This window comes from Hyperolius riggenbachi, chromosome 6, assembly GCF_040937935.1.
Source record: "Hyperolius riggenbachi isolate aHypRig1 chromosome 6, aHypRig1.pri, whole genome shotgun sequence".
Taxonomy (NCBI): domain Eukaryota; kingdom Metazoa; phylum Chordata; class Amphibia; order Anura; family Hyperoliidae; genus Hyperolius; species Hyperolius riggenbachi.
Genome location: NC_090651.1, coordinates 43641637 through 43656981, shown reverse-complemented (window position 1 = coordinate 43656981; position 15345 = coordinate 43641637).

Below are 15345 nucleotides of genomic sequence, written 5' to 3'. Positions count from 1 at the left end.
GCAGCGCAGCTTAGTGTGGCAGCACAAGTAAAATGTTCAAAGTAGGCACCCTACTGCTATAGCATCTTCTACTAACTTACTCACTCGCGCTCTCCCCCAAAACAGCTGCTCCAATTGTCCCACTCAGGACCCTGTCAGGTCCAGTGACTTTGTAGAATGAGTTCCCCTTACTTTGATTGGCCCAATAGGCTGCCTGTCACTTGACAGGCAGCCTATTGGGCTAAAGTGTGGGGATCTCATCCTACAAAGTGAATCAACCCCTAAGTCAGCTAGCTAATTGTACAAGCTGTTAGTCGGTATTTCTCTAACCATCTCAGTGTACGGCAGGAAAAGGAGAGACTCCAGGCTCCTCCTCCAAGGGAAACACAATTGACAAGAAGTTTAAAAGGCCCCCACCCCCTGCTACCCTCAGTATCTTGTGTTTCCGGCCTGCCGAGGACACAGTTGACAGCTGTAGTTTATTTATCTATTTGGCGACTTTGTGTAGCTATGCAGAGCAGTTTGTTTGGGATAAGATCCCATCCTGGCCTGTGATCAGGCGTTGGGAAGTTTATCCTGCCTGCAATAGTTAGACATAGTGCTTCTGTTCCCAGGTGGTCATCATGTCTGTGTGTGTTATGACACTGGGAATCTCCCCCCTTCGGTAGCTTGAAGGGTCGCAGATGATCTCACTTAGCTCGGCCAGGTGGGCAGTTTGAGCGGTGAGTGCACGCGGGTGCACAGTGGCATCTGACAAGGGGGAGAAGGCTAGAATGAGACGGCGTCAGATTTTTGTATATGGACAACGCCGTCCTCCAGCAGCCGTAGGAAGTGATCACAGCAGAAGCTTAAGGATGTGGTACTTCCGGATCACTCCAGTATAATGGAGGAGACAGAGACGCCGGCTGAGCGGTTGCTGTTGCAAGTCATGGCGGATCCTCTGTCGGCAGACAACACGGTGATGTAGCGTTTACCATGTATTTTCTTGGGGGGGCGAATCTGAGGGGACAGTACAAAGATTAGAATCCCTAAGTTTCTCTTTTCTCCAGATAGGGCTCAGCGATTGCTAAAAGCCCTTACCCCTGATCCTATTCCTGTGAGTTTACAGAAGTAATTTTCAGGTCTAGCATTTGCATAGGATTGTTACATGCTAGCTGTGGGGACTGATAATTATTTGCTGGGGAAATGCATTCACATGGCTGAGATTAGAGTGGTTTCCCTTGTATGTTTTGTGTTATTTCTTCTCCTGTGTCCAAACAAGCAAGGAATAGATGCAGGACTGGATGAAGCAGGTGGAATGTTGCCATTGCAACAATAGGCTTCCCTGGGATTATAACAAATTAGCTGGTCAAGCCTGCACAGGAATAAAGTTGATTGGCAGAATTGGGGGTATAGAAACTTTCACCCAACAAATCTCTGAATAATTTCAGGTGGTCCCCTGATTTGCATTTGTCTGCAGATTATAATTTGCTTAGGCTGGTTAGCCCTGCATTTATTTGCTGAGACTTATTAACCTTGATTTTATTTGCATATGCTTGTTAGCCTTGCTTTCATTTTGCATAGGCTTGCAAGACTTGATTTCTTTTGCAGAGGCTTGTTAAGCCTTACATTTATTTGCATATACTTGTCAGCCTTGCTTTTATTTACATATGCATGATAGCTTTGCTTCAATTTACAGAAGATTGTCAGCCGTGCATTCATTTGCATTCATTAGCATTTATATGCAGACGCTTGATAGCTTTGCTTTCATTTTGCAGACGCTTGATAGCTTTGCTTTCATTTTGCAGACGCTTGATAGCTTTGCTTTCATTTTGCTTCGCATAGGCTTGTTGGCCTTGCGTTCCTTCGCATAGGCTTGTTGGCCTTGCGTTCCTTCGCATAGGCTTGTTGGCCTTGCGTTCCTTCGCATAGGCTTGTTGGCCTTGCGTTCCTTCGCATAGGCTTGTTGGCCTTGCGTTCATTCGCATAGGCTTGTTGGCCTAGCGTTCATTCGCATAGGCTTGTTGGCCTAGCGTTCATTCGCATAGGCTTGTTGGCCTAGCGTTCATTCGCATAGGCTTGTTGGCCTAGCGTTCATTCGCATAGGCTTGTTGGCCTAGCGTTCATTCGCATAGGCTTGTTGGCCTAGCGTTCATTCGCATAGGCTTGTTGGCCTAGCGTTCATTCGCATAGGCTTGTTGGCCTAGCGTTCATTCGCATAGGCTTGTTGGCCTAGCGTTCATTCGCATAGGCTTGTTGGCCTAGCGTTCAATCCGCATAGGCTTGTTGGCCTAGCGTTCAATCCGCATAGGCTTGTTGGCCTTGCGTTCATTCGCATAGGCTTGTTGGCCTTGCGTTCATTCGCATAGGCTTGTTGGCCTTGCGTTCATTCGCATAGGCTTGTTAGCCTTGCGTTCATTCGCATAGGCTTGTTAGCCTTGCGTTCATTCGCATAGGCTTGTTAGCCTTGCGTTCATTCGCATAGGCTTGTTAGCCTTGCGTTCATTCGCATAGGCTTGTTAGCCTTGCGTTCATTCGCATAGGCTTGTTAGCATTCGCATAGGCTTGTTAGCCTTGCGTTCATTCGCATAGGCTTGTTAGCCTTGCGTTCATTCGCATAGGCTTGTTAGCCTTGCGTTCATTCGCATAGGCTTGTTAGCCTTGCGTTCATTCGCATAGGCTTGTTAGCCTTGCGTTCATTCGCATAGGCTTGTTAGCCTTGCGTTCATTCGCATAGGCTTGTTAGCCTTGCGTTCATTCGCATAGGCTTGTTAGCCTTGCGTTCATTCGCATAGGCTTGTTAGCCTTGCGTTCATTCGCACAGGCTTGTTAGCCTTGCGTTCATTCGCACAGGCTTGTCAGCCTTGCGTTCATTCGCACAGGCTTGTCAGCCTTGCGTTCATTCGCACAGGCTTGTCAGCCTTGCGTTCATTCGCACAGGCTTGTCAGCCTTGCGCTCATTCGCACAGGCTTTCATTTTGCAGACGCTTGATAGCTTTGCTTTCATTTTGCAGACGCTTGATAGCTTTGCTTTCATTTTGCAGACGCTTGATAGCTTTGCTTTCATTTTGCAGACGCTTGATAGCTTTGCTTTCATTTTGCTGACGCTTGATAGCTGTGCTTTCATTTTGCAGACGCTTGATAGCTTTGCTTTCATTCGCATAGGCCTGGTAGCCTTGCGTTCCTTGGCATAGGCTTGTTGGCCTTGCGTTCCTTGGCATAGGCTTGTTGGCCTTGCGTTCCTTGGCATAGGCTTGTTGGCCTTGCGTTCCTTCGCATAGGCTTGTTGGCCTTGCGTTCCTTCGCACAGGCTTGTTGGCCTTGCGTTCCTTCGCACAGGCTTGTTGGCCTTGCGTTCCTTCGCACAGGCTTGTTGGCCTTGCGTTCCTTCGCATAGGCTTGTTGGCCTTGCGTTCCTTCGCATAGGCTTGTTGGCCTTGCGTTCCTTCGCATAGGCTTGTTGGCCTTGCGTTCCTTCGCATAGGCTTGTTGGCCTTGCGTTCCTTCGCATAGGCTTGTTGGCCTTGCGTTCCTTCGCATAGGCTTGTTGGCCTTGCGTTCCTTCGCATAGGCTTGTTGGCCTTGCGTTCCTTCGCATAGGCTTGTTGGCCTTGCGTTCCTTCGCATAGGCTTGTTGGCCTTGCGTTCCTTCGCATAGGCTTGTTGGCCTTGCGTTCCTTCGCACAGGCTTGTTGGCCTTGCGTTCCTTCGCACAGGCTTGTTGGCCTTGCGTTCCTTCGCACAGGCTTGTTGGCCTTGCGTTCCTTCGCACAGGCTTGTTGGCCTTGCGTTCCTTCGCACAGGCTTGTTGGCCTTGCGTTCCTTCGCACAGGCTTGTTGGCCTTGCGTTCCTTCGCACAGGCTTGTTGGCCTTGCGTTCATTCGCATAGGCTTGTTGGCCTTGCGTTCATTCGCATAGGCTTGTTGGCCTTGCGTTCATTCGCATAGGCTTGTTAGCCTTGCGTTCATTCGCATAGGCTTGTTAGCATTCGCATAGGCTTGTTAGCCTTGCGTTCATTCGCATAGGCTTGTCAGCCTTGCGTTCATTCGCACAGGCTTGTCAGCCTTGCGTTCATTCGCACAGGCTTGTCAGCCTTGCGTTCATTCGCACAGGCTTGTCAGCCTTGCGTTCATTCGCACAGGCTTGTCAGCCTTGCGTTCATTCGCACAGGCTTGTCAGCCTTGCGTTCATTCGCACAGGCTTGTCAGCCTTGCGTTCATTCGCACAGGCTTGTCAGCCTTGCGTTCATTCGCACAGGCTTGTCAGCCTTGCGTTCATTCGCACAGGCTTGTCAGCCTTGCGTTCATTCGCACAGGCTTGTCAGCCTTGCGTTCATTCGCACAGGCTTGTCAGCCTTGCGTTCATTCGCACAGGCTTGTCAGCCTTGCGTTCATTCGCACAGGCTTGTCAGCCTTGCGTTCATTCGCACAGGCTTGTCAGCCTTGCGTTCATTCGCACAGGCTTGTCAGCCTTGCGTTCATTCGCACAGGCTTGTCAGCCTTGCGTTCATTCGCACAGGCTTGTCAGCCTTGCGTTCATTCGCACAGGCTTGTCAGCCTTGCGTTCATTCGCACAGGCTTGTCAGCCTTGCATTATTTTCAATCTACAGAGAATTGAAGCGATTAAGCTTTTTGGGAGAACCAAAGACTGATTGGTCCAGATATGCATTTTAGATGGGACTCTTCTTCAGTCAGTGCCAACATTTTGGTTGAAAGGTGCTTCAGGCAGCAGTCCCTCCCTCATGTGAGTATGGGGTTACTCGCCTATCTCTCCTTTTCCTGCCGTACACTGAGATGGTTAGAGAAAGGTCAGTTTAGACTTACCTGGTAAAGATGTTTCTAAACATCTCAGTGTACGGCATACTACATCCCTCCCTCTATGCTGCCTTCTATCCTTTCTTCCTGACTTTTTTTTTGCACTATTTTGGTGTGGATTGAGCTGTAGACAGGAGTCTGGGTCACGTTTGGGTGTCTCATTGGCCGGATTTCTTGTCTAGATACTGAGGGTAGCAGGGGGTGGGGGCCTTTTAAACTTCTTGTCAATTGTGTTTCCCTTGGAGGAGGAGCCTGGAGTCTCTCCTTTTCCTGCCGTACACTGAGATGTTTAGAAACATCTTTACCAGGTAAGTCTAAACTGACCTTTCTTCTGTCTGGCTCTTGAGGAAATTGCTGATGTTGCTGAAACCCAAGAGAAGCTGAAGACGCGTCTGACATTTCCGCTGCCCGGAGGATCAACTGTATACACATCACCATGGCAACAGGGGCGTGCGCCCTGTACTGCACATGTACACTGTCCCAGTTTGAAACATCTTGTATGGCTCTCACAGAATTACATTTTAAATGATGTGGCGTTTATGGCTGTCTCAGCCAAGAAGGTTCCTAACCCCTGTACTAAGGGGTGGTCAATGAGATGCAAATAACTGCAAACTGATGCAGGATTCTGCAAATTTATCCAGCTTGAAACCGGACCGATCGAATGCCACGTTGCCACGATTCGATAGGTCCATTTTCAAGCTGCATATATTTGCATACAGAATTTGCATAATCCTGAATTATTTGCATTTACCAGGGCATCTTTATAGCACATTAAATATGCTTGCCAACAATGTGGCTCGTTCATAAGAAAAACTTCAATTTTACCTCTTCTTTTGACATTTAAAAGTTTAGCAGAGGGTTTTGTCACCCTACTTCCAAGGCCTGTCCGACCTCAGAAGTTTCAGGCAGATAAGGACGGATGTAATTATTTTATTGCACACATTAGCAGAGAGAAAACAAAAAGCTTATATCAGCAGGGGTAAACGCAGGATTTTTAAGGGGAGGGGGGGATTCCTGAAAGGCCCAGAAGTACTTATGTCCCCGAGTGCTTCCGAATACAGTTGGCTCCATACAACCCTTGCACAAAAGTGCGCTGGCGTATTACGGAGCTGCCTATCTTTGGAAGTACTCAAGGACACGAGTGTTTCTGAGGGCTTCTGGTAGCAGCAAATTTCAATGGCACAGCGCTGGAACAACTCCCTGAGAGAGGAATGGGAGATAGTTAGTTTGGACAATTCAGTGGAATATGCCAAATAGTGTCACATAGCGCAAGCGATACCCATATGATGCAGGGATATATGCATCTGCAGAAGATGGCGGCGCTATATAAATACTAAATAATAAGAATTTGCCTCACCAGGATTGCACTTTTATTTAGCTTTCCTGTATGACAAGAAGACACAGACACCCAGCACTAGCGGAAGAGGGATACAAAGGTGAATAAAGGAGGCTGGTGCCAACCAAGAGGGCTTCTGAGCGTTTTTCAAATCGACAGTGATTTCAAAACAGTGCTTGGCTAATGTTACCCTATGAGGGTGTTCCCACAGCAGCGTTGTGATTTTTTCAAAATCGCAAGTATACTGAATGTAGCATTTTCTTTGAGCGATTCATTCAGATATCGCTCTGAAAATCGCTTCACAAAATCGCACTCACTAATTGCTAGCAATTGCTATTGTGATTTTGGTGTGCACTAGCCCAGAGAGGGGAGGAGTGGAAAGAGACTGAGAATAGCCTGAGATGGAGCAGAGAGCTTATCTGTATTGCAGTCCCACATCACACAGAGGCTACTAGCCTGTAATAGGTCTCATGTCCCTGCTGGTCTCTCACATAAGTCAGAAAGCAGCCCTCCTGGAGTCTAGGGACTGTAAAAAAACGTTTCACCTTGTTTAACACCTTATCCACACATGCAATCATAACAATGAGGAGAGACCAGACAGATTTTTGCCAATGGACCCTCCAGGCAAGCTCTGCATCATGCTGTGGATATTTACCAGCTTGCCTGCCCTCTAATTGCACTTTTATCAGCCAGCCTAGTATTTTACATTGCCTTACAACAACAAACCTGAATACACCAGACCAGCCCTAAATCACTGAATGAAAGGGGGCCTGGGAGGAGATTGCCCCCCTTCCAGCCAGCACTAGGGGAAGGGGGGAAACAATGGTGAATGCGGAGAGAGGAGTGGAGAGACTGAGATAGAGCAGATAGCGTATCTGTGTTGCAGTCCCACGTCACACAGGCTACTTGCATGTAATGTGTCTCCTGTCCCTGCCAGCCAAATCCAAAAAAGCTTTATGGGCAGGACCAAATACATTTAGCATTGCCAAAGCAAAAACAAAACATTAACAACATAGTGGGGGGAGGATTGTGGGAATAGGGACATGATATAGGTATACCATCCATAGGGGTATGAAGGATGTAAGGGATGGTCAGCCTCTCACACAAGCTGCAGGCAGCTCTCCTGGAGTTTAGAGACTGTCAAAAACTTTTCAACCTGTGAAATACCTTTTGTAGCTGTCTACAGTCTTTACAATAGTGAGAGAGCTGAATTTTTCCCACAGACCCTGCAGGAAGCAAGCCTTTGTATATTTACCAGCTTGCCCGCTTCAGCGAGTTCAGGGAAAGGTACAGGAGTCTCAGGGGGGGGGGGGGGGGTTCCCATACTTCCAGAACCCCCGTCTGAATACTCCCGTGGGTGGGTAGACAGCACTTCAAAGAGTTTAGAGGAGTCACAGATGCTATCTTTACACCTTCCCCTGTATAAATAATGGTCAACTAGAAGGTGAGGGAGCAGCTCCTACAGCTATTAAAAACCAGTAAAAAAATTAGTGCTAGGTTCACTTTAAATGGCCCAAAACTTTGTTTGAAATCTTCCTTCACGGCAATGACAGTACAAACGAGGAGTTTTATGCATTACGTTTAAGGACATCCAAACAAATACTGCAATACTGCTACAAACGTGCAAAAACAGCCAAACGCCTCCACTGAAAATAGCGCAGACATTCTGGGTTGTTTTGTCACAATTGTGATCAAATCCATGGATAACGCATAGTACATGGACGTGGTAAAATTGACCAATCAAGATTGGATGTGTGTATGCACCCTTTAACCTGCTGGGCGGTCTGGACGAGCTCAGCTCGTCCAGTACCGCCGGAGCCTGCCGCTCAGGCCCTGCTGGGCCGATTTGGCTCAAGTAAAAAGCAGCACACGCAGCCGGCACTTTGCCAGCCGCGTGTGCTGCCTGATCGCCGCCGCTCTGCGGCGATCCGCCACGAGCAGCGGCGAAAGAGGGTCCCCCCAGCCGCCTGAGCCCAGCGTAGCCGGAACCAGCGCTAAGGGCTGGATCGGAGGCGGCTGACGTCCATGACGTCACTCCGCTCGTCGCTATGGCGACGAGGGAAGCAAAACAAGGAAGGCCGCTCATTGCGGCCTTCCTTGTTTATTCTGGGCGCCGGAGGCGATCGGAAGAACGCCTCCGGAGCGCCCTCTAGTGGGCTTTCATGCAGCCAACTTTCAGTTGGCTGCATGAAATAGTTTTTTTTTTATTAAAAAAAAACCCTCCCGCAGCCTCCCTGGCGATCTTATCAGAACGCCAGGCAGGTTAACTCCTGTTTGTGTTGGTAACACTGCTGAATAACTGTTTTATATGCACACAAAAGTAAGCAAGTGAGAGAATACGCTTCTTCTGTTAGTATAGTGCTAAGTTGGTCACTAACTATACAATTGTGATTGTACAATTTCTTGCATAGGATTTGGGCAAACCAAAATTGACAGGAAGTGCTCGCGATTGGCCCAATTCCCAGCTGCATACAATTTGCATGAAGTCCACATGCCAGCCAAAATTCTTGGCATGCCATGCCATAGTGTTATTAGCACACAAGGCTGGAGTTACATCTAAACAAAAGGCAACTAAAGAAAACGACAAACAACAACTCAAACAATAATTTATTCAAAACAAATCCTTGAAAAAAAAAACCAAAAAACAATCTTGTATATAGTTCTGAGAACTGAGCTGAAACATGCAGATGCAGATTACCAAATGTTGCCTTCAACGCTTTTAGATTGGTCAATAGAACAAAACATTATTTGGGGTTTTTGTATATTTAGTTAGCCTTCATAATGAACTACTTGTCTTACAGTGGTATTGTCAAACATTTTCTTTTCCTCTAGAACATTAAACACAGTAACAAATATGAATCGCTATGAGACTGCTTTGATGGCTTTTGAAGGCATACAGTATTTGCACCTTACTGAATGGGATTGCTGGCTGCAGGACAAATGATCAGATTTACTCCTAGAAAAGTAACTAGTGGGCAAATAGAATAAAGTTCTCTGCTCTCTCTCTAACCCCCCTCCCTCCCCCCATTCCAATAATTCTACCCAGCAAAAAGCAGACTCATCAATTAGCAGCTAAATTAAGTGTAAAGGTGCGTAGGATGGAGGCGCTTAATGTGTGTTCTTTTAGTATTTTAAAATAACAAATTCTATAATAAAAAGAGAGGTAATTGTTTACCTCTCCAAAAGAAGAGAACCTACACTCTATCCCCAATGCTATCAAGGACTTTTGTATTGACCTGAGGAAGCGGGCCATGACCCATGAAACATGTTGTCAGATTGCTTTTGAATAAAAACTTGTTTTACAGTTGAACTGGTGTCTATATCTTCTTCTAATATCTTTTTATTATATCATTTTTTTATTTCTATTTTAAAATACTAAAAACATTGGGCTCCTCCACCCTACCCACTACCAGTCAGAGGTATTAGCTTTGCAGTTTTTCTGGAAAGTCTATCGTACTACAGAAGAGCGACCGTCCAGTATACAGCAGGACCTGGAGTACCGAGCAGGGACAGTTAATTCCCTGCAGGCCTATACAGTGGTTGCAGGAACTGCAAGCCACCTTTGTGAGTATATATCTATATAATTTTATCCTCCCTATACCGGACGATTCTGCACCATTGGGCTCCATGTCTCTCCCTACTTCTAACTTAGGTATTCTTGGCCCCTACAAGAATCACCAAAGAAACAAAACCCTATTGTAAAGGTGCGTACACACCTGTGATGTGTATTGCCCGTCAGGGCGACCTCACTGGGGCAGCCTGAACTAACAGCCTGTGTAGCTGACAACGCATTCTGTTGCTATGCAGGGGCGGAGCGACATCACGGAGCGCCAAGTACGTGATGTCACGTGGTGGGCGGAGGAGCGCTGTCCTCAAAGAAGATGATCTTCCGTCGGGTGAGTCAATCTGCTGGGTGAATTACTAGCGGGTTGGGGACTGCCATACACATGCTTGACTATCGGCTGAGGGAGTCATCGGTTGCCTCAGCTAACTTTAATCAAGCTTGTGTACGAGCCTTAAAGCTTGAGTTCTACTCCTTAAAAACAAGTCCGATGGTTTTAGCTGTTAATTATGTACCGTTTTTAATGCTTTAGACCAGGGGTATCAAATGTAAATACAAAGTGGGCCGAAATTGAGCTCTAGGACCAAGTCGTGGGCCAACCTCAATGTCTAGTGGCCACCTTTCTCCCTTATATAGTTTCCTGTTGTCAAATAGCCACCTTCAATTCCCTCTACAGTTCCCCCCTCCTTCCCTTATATGATTCCTTGGTGTCTAGTGGCCCTCCCTCCTCATCTATACATTTCCCTGGTGTTTAGTGGTCCTCCCCCCCCCCCCCCTATAGTTCCCTGGTGTCTAGTGGTCCCCTCCCTCTCCTATATAGTTCCCTGGTACTTAGTGCTTTACCCCTCCCCCTATGGCTTCCCTGGTGATCTAGGGCTTTCCCTCCAATATAGCTTCTCTAGTGGTCCTAAGTGGGCCAAACATAATGCAAAGTGGGGAAACCACACGTGGGCCAAATTGGATGACTCTAAAAAAAGGGCTGGATTTAGATGAAATTTGATGACAATACCACTTTAAAAAGAGGCATTTTTAAAGGACAACTATTCTAAAAACAGTAAAATTGTAAATGCTTGTGTACAAATACATATTAAGGGTACATCTGTTTTGGACAACTCAAAGTTTCCTTATCCTTTTGAAAAACGCTTCCTGGATAGGACCTATACAAAGATGCCAGCCTCCTTATTCACCTGCAAGAACTGTGGCAGTTGGACTGTACCACTGCTGTGCAAGGAGTACTTCCGAAAATAAAGTAAGTCCCAAGATATGCCTTTTAAATTTTACAATTGTTCGAAGTAGTAGTCCTCTAAAACAGTGTAGCTTTTAAATAGCAATGCCAATGAAGCAATTCACAAATATGACCTCCCGTATTTCTCCCTTTTGCTTCTGTATTGAGGTGATATTACCCACACTGTGGTCAGTTCTACTCTGCCTTTACTCTTTCATAAATAGAACACCATCGTCATCTGGGAGTTGCTGAATTTGGATCAGTCCAACAGGGCCGGGACAAGGTCCGTCAACAACAGAGGCTGAGCTGCCCAAGTGCGCCCCCCCCCCCCCCCAAAAAAAAAAAAACCCCACAAAAAACAAAACATTGCAATCAGTCTTGTTTGGGTGTCAGTAAGGGTGTATTCACTGCCTGTCAGCTGCTCTCCTCCACAGTTGGGGCGTCTATTAGCGCCCAGTACCAAAGCTGTACAGGCAGCCCCCCACCATGGAGTCAGATCTGAACTCGACCGCTGGTAGGATTACATTGTGAGCTCCTCTGGCAACAGTCAGTGACGTAACTATGTACTCTGTAAAGTGCTGCAGCAGATGTTGGTGGTATATAAATACATAATAATAATTTTATTAATAATATGGTAGGACACCAGACGTAAGCTATGGTAGGATTAGATTGTGAGCTCTTCTGAGAACAGTCAGTGACATGACACTGTACTAGACTGACTGACAATGCAGACTGACAGAACTGGGGTGTCCAGGAGGTGAGTATGACAGGGTGGGCATATAGGTTTAAGGACAGGGGAAAGTTGAGGAAGAGAGACTGACAGGGTGGGCAGAGAGGAGGAAGGAAGGACAGGGGAGTGTTGAGGAGGAGAGACTGACAGACAGAAGGTGGTAAACGAAAGAGAGAATGCATATGGGAAAAGATGATATGACAGAGTATATAATTATTACCTCCTTTTTGGTCATTTGGCCTGGACTCTGCATCTCTCTAAAACACACTGCTGGGCTGTGGGCTGGCTCTGTCCTCCATGTGACACTCTTTGACTCCCTCTTGAGACATCCTGGCTCTTTTCTGTGTCTCTTTCCTCCCCCCTCCTGTTAGTGTACAGCTCCTTGTGCTTTAGCTGCCTGTGACACGCTCCAGTGCTTACAAGCTGTCCCTACGCCTTCTCTCTTTAATTTTCGCGCTGGCCGATGATGCACACTGTGACTGACACAGTGCCCGGGAGGAATCAGGAGCAGGGGCGCCACTGACTGTAGTAGCAAGTAAATGTAAAGCTGCGCGGGCGGGCATCTGCAACAATACTTTGTTTCACAGGCCCTCCTGCGTCCCAAAAGTACTGCACACAGAGGCAGCAGCTGAAAACGGCAGCGGGAGGCGAACAGCAGGCTGGCACACACTGCGCTCATCCTGACAAGCGCTCAAAGGCTGGAGCCTCGCCAGCCTCTGTGTCGGCCCGGCTATGCAGTCCAATATAAAGAACCCCACCACAATTCATTAGTTGCTGGCAGAAGAGATCATCAATGAAATGACAATAGTTTTGACTTGATGGAATAGTCTTATGCAAATCTGTGCAGCTTGAAAGTGGGCCAATCAAAATAATTAGCCACTGCATCTGATTGGCTGGACTCCAAGCCGCATAATTTTGCATAAAAAAAAAAGTCTCTACGACCTACCAACTCACTGGGAGCATGACCTTGAGGATCATTGCAAGCCCCGAGCAGAGGTGGGAGTTCATCTGTATGCCTTATCGGTGGTTGCAGTTTCATGCAACCAGAAATTTGTGTTTGTTTTTTTAAACAATTGTTTAATTTCTTAGTACTGTATTTTTTGGACCATAAGATTCATTTTTTTCTACCCCAAAAGTGGGGATAAAAAGTAGGGGTCCAAAGATGTCCCCCATAAGTGCCCACTCTGTCTTTCATTGCTTCCCTGTGCCTCTGGTGTCCTCCTGTCTCCCCTCTGCCTGGTGACCCGTGTCTCACTGGCCCCATGCCATTTTGTGTCCCAGCTGCCTTCCTGAGTCTGGTGTAGATGGAATACAGGGCTAGATGGGACACAGGACGACACTAGGGGCATAGAGGGGGCCGGTGAGACACAGGGGACACCAGCGAGAGGGGAGACAGGGGGGCAGATAGGACACTGGGGACACATGGTGACAAATAATTGGGGGGAAACATCTACAAGATGCGCCAGGTTAAATATATATATTCTTCCCTGGTTTTTGACCTCTACACCGGGTGCGTCTTATAGTCCGAAAAATGTTTTTTTTTTAAATCTATTTCCTCCTGGTGTCGTCTCGTTTTTGTCTTTCTGGTCCAAGGTTCGCCTGGCCCACCCCTCTCCAGATCATTTCTCACCGCCTGTCCCACTCTCATTAAGCAGTGCTACATGAGCCCATTAAGCAAAGTACCTCTGCCTCTCTTCCTGCCAGGATGGCTTGTGAATGTGTAGAATGGCCATTTCTGCCTATGGCTTCTGCCCCCCTTGTGTGCCTTTGCTTATGAAGCAACTCCCATCACCTGTTATATGTTTGCAACAAAGTGAACACTTTGCACTGTAAAGCCTCTCAGTTCTAGAAATAACATTAAAATTTGGTGCAAGCAAAATGAAGGCCAGGGAAAGAAAATGCTGGATCAGGGGAAACGCGCCGGCCGGTCACTCCAACTTGAATAAATCAAATGAGGTTTTATTTTATTTTTTTCACGGGCTGCTAAATCTTGCTTTAAATCCTAATTGCTCACCAGTTCCTAGATACATAATTACGCAGACTTTTGGATTGATCAGAAGCGCTGTACTTAGCGCGATGAATCAATAGCTCTATTTTTGTTTCTGCTGAATAAGCTTTCAATCTCACAGCACAAGGAACTGGGAAACGCTTGCAGGGGGGAAAAAAGTATAAAATGCATCTTTACAATTTAAAGGGAGGCTGACCAAGAAAAGAGCTTGTGGGCGCTGATCAACGCTCATCCCTCTTCTGGCTAACAGTTTATAGGTTAAAGTGATCCTGTAGGGAATCTATGCCTATGCATTCAGGGTTATATCCTAAAACAAAGAAATATTTCACAGCAGCACAGATTTACTTCTACCTTATTCAGCCATATGAACAGACTACTGAGTAGAGTAGTGGAGTCACAGCTAACCTTGCTGACTCTCCACCCTCCCCCTTTTGATGAGTCATCCTGTCCAAATGGAAAGAAAGCAGCATGAGTCATCACAAAGGAAGAGGTGAAGAGTAATCATGCGGGAGTCTGTAAAAGACTTACCATACATGACGTTTTTTTCATATGGCTGGATAAGAAGAAAACGTGTAGAGAGAAAGAAATGGCATCTGTTTTATTAACCCATTAGCAGCTTCAAAGGAATTATCACATTTTTTGACCTCTAGGTTTTGACCTCAGCCGACAGAACTCATTGTGCTGTAAATTCTTGGAATGGTTTGATGTCTCTCTGTTAGCAGAACATATAGAAACTGAACACAGAAGTCCTCTGTTATTGTCTCAAACCGCCCCCTAGTGACAAGTGGCCATAAATACGCATTGCAGCGGTACTAATTAGTAGCAAGGAAATGTAACACATAAGAAAAAAAATGTGTTAACATAAATTGGCCTGGAATACTTACAAGCCCCTATATAAATTGGCTGCTAAAGGGTTCAACATTTCTGGCTTTGGATACAATAGTATATTCACCCTCTCCACACAGTGATGTGCAGTCAGATTTGTGAAACAAGACAGGTATTTTTGCAGGTAATGTAATTTTTAGAATTTTCAGAAAGTGAGATGAAAGCCCCCGAGATGTAAAGACAATACATACAGAACATCTGATTTTAGTTGATCATAGCAGAGATGAAATCAAGGCAAAGCAGGTTTAGCTCAGATGCTCACCTATGTAGAGGAAATGCTCTGGATCCCATAAAGCTTTCCTGGTCTCCTCTCCTTGCCCTCGTTCCTCCACTGTCTCCCTGAGTGTCTTTGGAAGTACCCGAGAATGTGTAGTTCTCGAGAAGCCTCCATGAGGAGTCCCAAGGCATATTTCACCAGTTAGTTGACAAGCTTTAACGGGGAGACAACGGTGGAATGAAGACTCAGAGAGGATTGGGAACGCTCTACGGGATCTGGCGCCTTCTCTCTACATAGGTATCTTTTTTTTTAATTTTTAGTAGCTTCAGGTCCGCTTTAAAGGATACCCGAAGTGACATGTGACATGATGAGATAGACATGTGTAGTATGTACACTGCTTAGCACACTAATAACTATGCTGTGTTCCTTTTTTTCTTTCTCTGCCTGAAAGAGTTAAATATCAGGTATGTAAGTGGCTGACTCAGTCCTGACTGGAAGTGACTACAGTGTGACCCTTACTAATAAGAAATTCCAACTATAAAACACTTTCCTAACAGAAAAGGGCTTCTGAGAGCAAGAAAGAGATAAAAAGGGGAATTTCTTATCAGT